Source organism: Dendrobates tinctorius, unplaced genomic scaffold (genome assembly GCF_039654945.1).
Source record: "Dendrobates tinctorius isolate UK_male_01 unplaced genomic scaffold, ASM3965494v1 ptg000294l, whole genome shotgun sequence".
NCBI lineage: Eukaryota > Metazoa > Chordata > Amphibia > Anura > Dendrobatidae > Dendrobates > Dendrobates tinctorius.
This window is the reverse complement of record NW_027361961.1, coordinates 3,858,037-3,864,973: the sequence shown is the minus strand read 5'-3', so window position 1 is coordinate 3,864,973 and position 6,937 is coordinate 3,858,037.

Here is a 6,937-nt window from a genome sequence, read left to right as displayed (position 1 = left end):
GTCAGACACAAAACATCGCAAATACTGCTCCAGATTTTGGTTCATGCGCTCAGTTTGACCATTTGACTGCGGATGAAACGCCGAAGAATGAGACAACTTGATCCCCAATCGTGAGCAAAAAGCTTTCCAAAACTTCGCCACAAACTGGGTACCCCTATCAGACACTATGTCCGACGGAACTCCGTGCAGTCTGACCACCTCCTGCACAAAGACCTGAGCCAACGTCTTCGCGTTGGGCACGGAAGGCAACGACACAAAATGCGCCATCTTCGAAAATCGATCAACCACCACCAGGATGACCGTGTTCCCCGCCGAGGCAGGCAAGTCTGTGATAAAGTCCATGGAGATTTCTGTCCATGGCCTACTAGGTATCCCCAGAGGCTGTAGAGTGCCAGCAGGACGGGTTCTGGGCGACTTGGCCCTGGCGCACGTGATGCAAGCTGTCACGTAGGAAACCACATCCTGCCGGATTTTTGGCCACCAGAAGCGGCGTGATACCAGTTCCAAGGTGCCCCTAACCCCTGGATGACCGGCCAGGACCGAGTCGTGGTGTTCCCCCAACACTTTAAGACGAAGATGAAGGGGTACGAATGACTTATTAGCGGGAAGTCCTGGTGGTACCTCCTCCTGGGCTTCGGCAATCTCCGCCTCTACCTCAGTCGTGAGAGCCGAAACCACTACACCTTCCTGGAGGATGGGTACCGGGTCTTCCCGAGGTTCTCCCCCCGGAAAACACCTGGACAAGGCATCCGCCTTGGTGTTTTTCGCCCCAGGACGGTAAGTCACCAGAAAGTTAAAACGTGTAAAAAACAATGCCCAGCGAGCCTGCCTGGGAGACAGACGCTTGGCCGACTCCAGATAGAGCAGGTTTTTATGGTCGGTGATGACTGTGACCTGGTGGGCCGCCCCCTCCAAGAAGTGTCGCCATTCCTCAAAAGCCAATTTGATGGCCAACAACTCCCTGTTGCCGATGTCGTAATTCCGTTCGGCCGGCGACAGCTTCTTGGAGAAGTAGGCGCATGGACGCAAATTGCTCAAGGACGAGCCCTGTGACAGTACTGCCCCCACTCCCACCTCAGACGCATCGACCTCCACCGTAAAAGGTTTAGATACGTCCGGTTGCACCAGAATGGGGGCTGAAGCAAAACGGTTCTTCAGAAGCTCAAATGCACGTACCGCATCCTCAGACCAGATAGCGAGATTGGTACCTTTTTTCGTCATGTCCGTGAGCGGTTTGGCTATAGTAGAGAAATTCTTAATAAACTTCCTATAATAGTTGGCAAACCCAAGGAACCGCTGGAGCGCTTTTAGATTACCAGGCCGTTCCCATCGCAGCACCGCTTGCACCTTCGCGGCATCCATTTTAAACCCTGCGGCGGACACAATATATCCCAAAAAAGGCAACTCTTGAACAAAAAACACGCATTTTTCAAGCTTAGCATAGAGCTTATTCTCACGGAGCAGCTGTAACACCTGCCTGACATGCTCTAAATGAGTGTCCTGGTCGCTCGAATAAATAAGGATATCATCCAGGTACACAATCACAAATTTCCCCAGCACATGAGCAAATACATCATTTATGAAATGTTGGAACACAGCAGGCGCGGTTGTCAACCCAAATGGCATAACTAGGCTTTCAAAATGACCCTCAGGGATATTAAATGCCGTCTTCCACTCATCCCCTGACGGACCCTTATGAGGTTATATGCCCCCCTGAGGTCAAGTTTGGAAAACCACTTCGCACCAGCCACCTGGTTGAACAAATCAGGGATCAGAGGCATCGGGTAGGGATCACGGACCGTAATCTGGTTTAACTCCCGGAAATCCAGACACGGGCGTAACCCCCCATCTTTTTTCTTAATGAAGAAAAACCCCGCTGCTACAGGTGAGGATGAAGGCCGAATGTGCCCTTTACTTAAACTCTCCGCAATGTAGTCCTTAAGAGCTTGTCTCTCCGGACCAGAAATACTAAACATCCTCGCCTTTGGCAATTTAGCCCCGGGTTTTAACCTAATTTGACAGTCATAGGCTCGATGTGGAGGTAGTTCTGAGCAACCCCTCTCAGAGAATACGTCCGCAAAATCCAGCAATGCCTCCGGAAGGCTGGGCTTCACGGCGGACACACATGTGGCCAAGCAATTTTCCTGGCAGAAACTGCTCCACTGGACTATGTCCTGGGTTCTCCAGTCAATCACCAGGTTGTGCTTAGACAACCATGGGAAACCCAGGACTATTTGTGCTGGGAGATTATTGAGTACCTTACATGTAACCCACTCAGAATGAAGGACCCCAATGTGGAGTTTAACCTCAGCTACAAACTCAGTAATCTCCCCCTGTGGGAGGGGAGCGGCATTAATGGTAATCACGCGAATAGGATGAGGGAGTTTTTCGATCTTGAAACCTGCCATGCGTGCAAACTCCTCATCCATGAGATTGGTGGCTGAACCGCTATCCACAAACACTGATATTGGTAGCTCTCTGCCCGCAATAATAACCCTGGCAGGGAGCATACATTGAGATACCATCATGGAGGATATGCATACGCTCAGTTGGGCCTCCTCCATACCCTCTGAGCTTACCAGTTTTCCGCCGGTGCGACTTTCTTTGGTAGCACAGGACAAGCATTAACATAATGATCTCCTTTACCACAGTAAAAACATGCTCCATGCTTCCTGAATCCAGGAACGCGACGCTGCACATGTGATACCCCAGCGATTTGCATAGGTTCCGTGGGCTCATCTGCAGCAACCACACTGGCACCCCTGCTTTCCCCCAGAGGCAGCGTCTCCTGCGCCCCTTGACGCAAACGGCGATCAATACGAATAACCAAACTCATGGCAGATTCTAACGATGCAGGAGTCTCATACATCAGGAGGGCCTGTTTAACTCTTTCTGAGACCCCATGAATAAACTGACTCCGCAGCGCTGGGTCGTTCCACTGTGTGTCTACTGCCCAACGGCGAAATTCTGAACAATAGTCTTCCGCCATACGTTCCCCCTGACGGAGGGCGCGGATTTTAGATTCTGCTAAAGCCAATCTGTCGGGGTCATCATAAATGAGCCCGAGTGCTGAAAAAACATTCTCAACCGAATGAAACGTACCAGAGTCGGCTGGTAAGGAAAACGCCCATGCTTGGGGGTCCCCACTCAGTAATGATAACACCAGACCCACCCGCTGAGCCTCATTACCTGAGGAGACCGGGCGCATGCGAAAGTATAACTTGCAGGCCTCCCGAAAGATGACAAATTTGCTGCGTTCCCCAGAAAATCGTTCAGGCAGCGGAATCTTAGGCTGTGCACCTGCACCAGCAGAAGCCGCTTGTACATTAGCTACCACCAGGCCCTGCTGCTGAACTGCCCCCTTCAACTCGGTGACCTGTATGGACAGCGCCGCCAACTGGCGGTTTATGGAAGTCATGGAATCCATGGAAAAATGTTGGGCCGATTATAATGTTATGCGAGGCTTAGGTCGAAGGAGGCTGACAAAACCCCCGGCCCCTGCAGAGTCCCTCAAACTAGGGAAAACCCTGTCTGACCCTCAACCCAGGGTTTTTGCTAAAGGTGCAAATGCCTGAGCCTCCAGCCTCTCCTTATCTCCTGCTCAGCCCTAAGCTGAACCCTCCACCCTCCACCCAGTGAGTTGTCAAACCACCAAAACCCACACAGTAATGACAGACAGGGAGAACTCAAACCACACCGCGCCGCAAACACACAGGACAATACTATAATGTGAACAGGGCAAAACAAAGCACAAATATAGGAAGGCGAAAAGGTAACAACGGATCATACGACACCAGATATGAATTTCTTTCTCCAACACCTCCACTCCAGACCGGAACCACTTGGCACAAAACACAAGCTATAATCGGCGACGCCCACAGGCCAGCACGACTATTTAAAGACCGTGGGCGTGACCAAACATCCCACCTGATTTCCAGCTAGATTAACCCCAGATAGCCTGAGTAAAATCAAGCCGGCGCCACTGAGGCTATAGTGGACGGAGATGGAACTACCGCTGCCTGCCGGACGCTGTGGTGTGAACAGCGTCCGACATGACAGTACCCCGTCTTCTACGAGGGACCCCAGGGCCCTCAAGACTCATAGGACCCGGCTTGTCCGGATGACGGCGGTGAAAGGAACTGACCAGCCGATCCGCATGTATGTCCGAGGCTGGTACCCAAGAGTAAAATCAAGCCGGCGCCACTGAGGCTATAGTGGACGGAGATGGAACTACCGCTGCCTGCCGGACGCTGTGGTGTGAACAGTGTCCGACATGACACCCCCTCATAGAATATAATGCAGCACTCATATAGTATAATGCAGCCCACTCATCTAATATAATGAAACCCTCATAGAATATAATGCAGCTCTCAGAGTATAATGCAGCCCCCTCATAGAATATAACGCAGCCACCCTCATAGGGTATATTGTAGCCCCCTCATAGGGTATAATGCTGCCCCCTCATATGGTATAATGCAGCCTCTTTCATAGAATATAATGTAGCCCCTCTCATAGAATATAATGCTGCCCCCCTCATAGGGTATAGTATAATGCAACTAGGACTCACTGATGTAAATATATCTATATATATATATATATATATATATATATATATATATATATATATACTGATTCAGGCTCTGCTCCAGTATCAGCAGCTACACTCACTGCCATCTGCCCGGCACAGCGGGTACCCAATGAAGTGACGTCATCATGCACCTGCTGTGTTAGAGGCAGAGGGGATTGATGGGAGAGGGAGCATCATCTGACACTCTCTCCTCCATTATTGCTTTCAACTGTATCAGCATGATACTGATACAGTTGAATGCGGCGCGCACTGGGGGTGGGGCTGCTGCCGAGCCCACCTGACTTTTGGCCCCTGGGCCGGGAACCCCAGGGGGAGTGGGGCCCTAGTCTACCAGCCCTGATAGCTGATAACACTGCCCACTATTAAAGTGAAATGAATATTCACCCCTCTCCATGCCCATGGGGACATGGGGAAGAGCGAATATTAATCTCTCTTTAGCAATGGGGACAGGCTTTAGCTGCAGCAGCTGGCTTCTGCCTCCTGTCACCAGCTGCTGCTCCGCTGGCATCGGGGACACCATAGCAGCTGCGTGGTGTGCCGCTATTAGTGATACACTACTGGCTGGGGGTCCCTGGAGCAGCGAAAGCCCTAGGCAGCTGCTGGCCCTGTATGCCTCAGCCCATCGGAGAATCCTCTGGTTCTCCCATGAGCCAGTCCGACCCTGATTACATATATAAGATAATTTCTGGCTTTAGGAACACTTTTGGTATGATCAATCCATGTTGAATTGTAAATAGATGGTCATTGCACATGCAAACGAATTATAGCTGAATAGCAGAAATTCTAATGTATACACATCATAAAAAAATATGAATACAGATTTCTCCAGAGTGTTATCGGTGTGAGGGGTTGTATTAGTTTGCTTGAATTAAAAAAAAAAAATCGAATCCTTGGAAGATGACAACTTTATTGTATTTCATGTATAACAATAACATATAATGATATCATGTAACATTGAAAATATCTTTGCTCCACTGATGTAAAGTAAAAACTTTATTGTGTAATTTTCTAAATAAAAATGATCTGATTAAAAAAAGTGTGTTTTATAGTCCAAGAAATATGGTAAGTTGTAAAGTAATTTCCCTTTCTAATTTAATTATACGACTGTCTGTTATACATTTTGTACAATTTGGCAATAACATATATTGTTTGTCTGCATCTGAGTTATTTTTGATGGTCAACAAAATACGATTTTTCAGTAATTCATTTTTCACACTCTAGGTATGGTAATGGCTTCCCTCTTCTGTGTGGGATTTTTGACATTTAAAGGGGGGTTGTCCACTACTTGGACAACCTATTCTCATTCTTTATGTTTGGTCCTGTTAAAATAAAAACACTTAACCTCCCATGCCAGCACAGTTCCAGCAATTGTGTTTCGGGGGCTCATGAAAGGTTGTTATGTCACGTGAACCCTGATTCCAATTAGTGCTGGCATCACTATTCTCACCTTCGGACAAATTGAACAATAAGAGGAAATCATAGAGAAGTTACAGCCCTGGCATTCTGTTGATGTTCAATATGTCCGAAGGCGGAGACAGTGAAGCCGAAACTGACTGTGTGCAGGACTCGTGTGATGTAACCTCATATAAGCCCCGGGAACGTGAGTGTAGACACCGCTGGAAAGGCACTGGCACGGAAGGCGAGTATGAGTTTTGTATATTTTAACAAAGCCAAACATGAGGACTGACAAGGGGTTGCCTTAGTAGCGCACAACCCCTTTAAGAAAATACAATTTTCAGCTAAAACATTTCCAACATTCTGAACATGAAAAAGGTTTCTCCCATGTGTGACTTCTCTGATGTTTTCTAAGAGTTGATTTTGATTTAACCCCTTCACGACCTATGACGCCTACGTAGGCATCATGAAAAGCAGTGCCCAAACGACCTATGACGCCTACGTAGGCGTCATGCTATAAATAGCCCCACTGCGGGTCGGGTGACCGGGGTCACTGAAAGGTCACCCGACCCGCACACAAAGGACCCTTCAGAGTTAACACCTGGGGGTGTGGCTTAGCCCCCACGTGCCTACGATCGCTCTGATTGGCTGTTAAAAGTGAAACTGCCAATCAGAGCGATTGAAATATTTCACCAATGAAAATTGGTGAAATATTACAATCCAGCCATGGCCGATGCTGAAATAGCATCGGACATGGCTGGACACCGAGACCCGACTCCCCCCACACCGACTGACGGCACCGATCGGCTGCCGCCACCGTCTGACGGCATCGATCGGCAGCCGCCGTCATAATCTGCCCCCCCGCCTTCCCTCCGCCCCCCCAGCCCTCCGATCACCCCTCCGATCACCCACTCTCACCCTCCGACCTCCCGCTATCCGTCCCGGTGTCCCGCC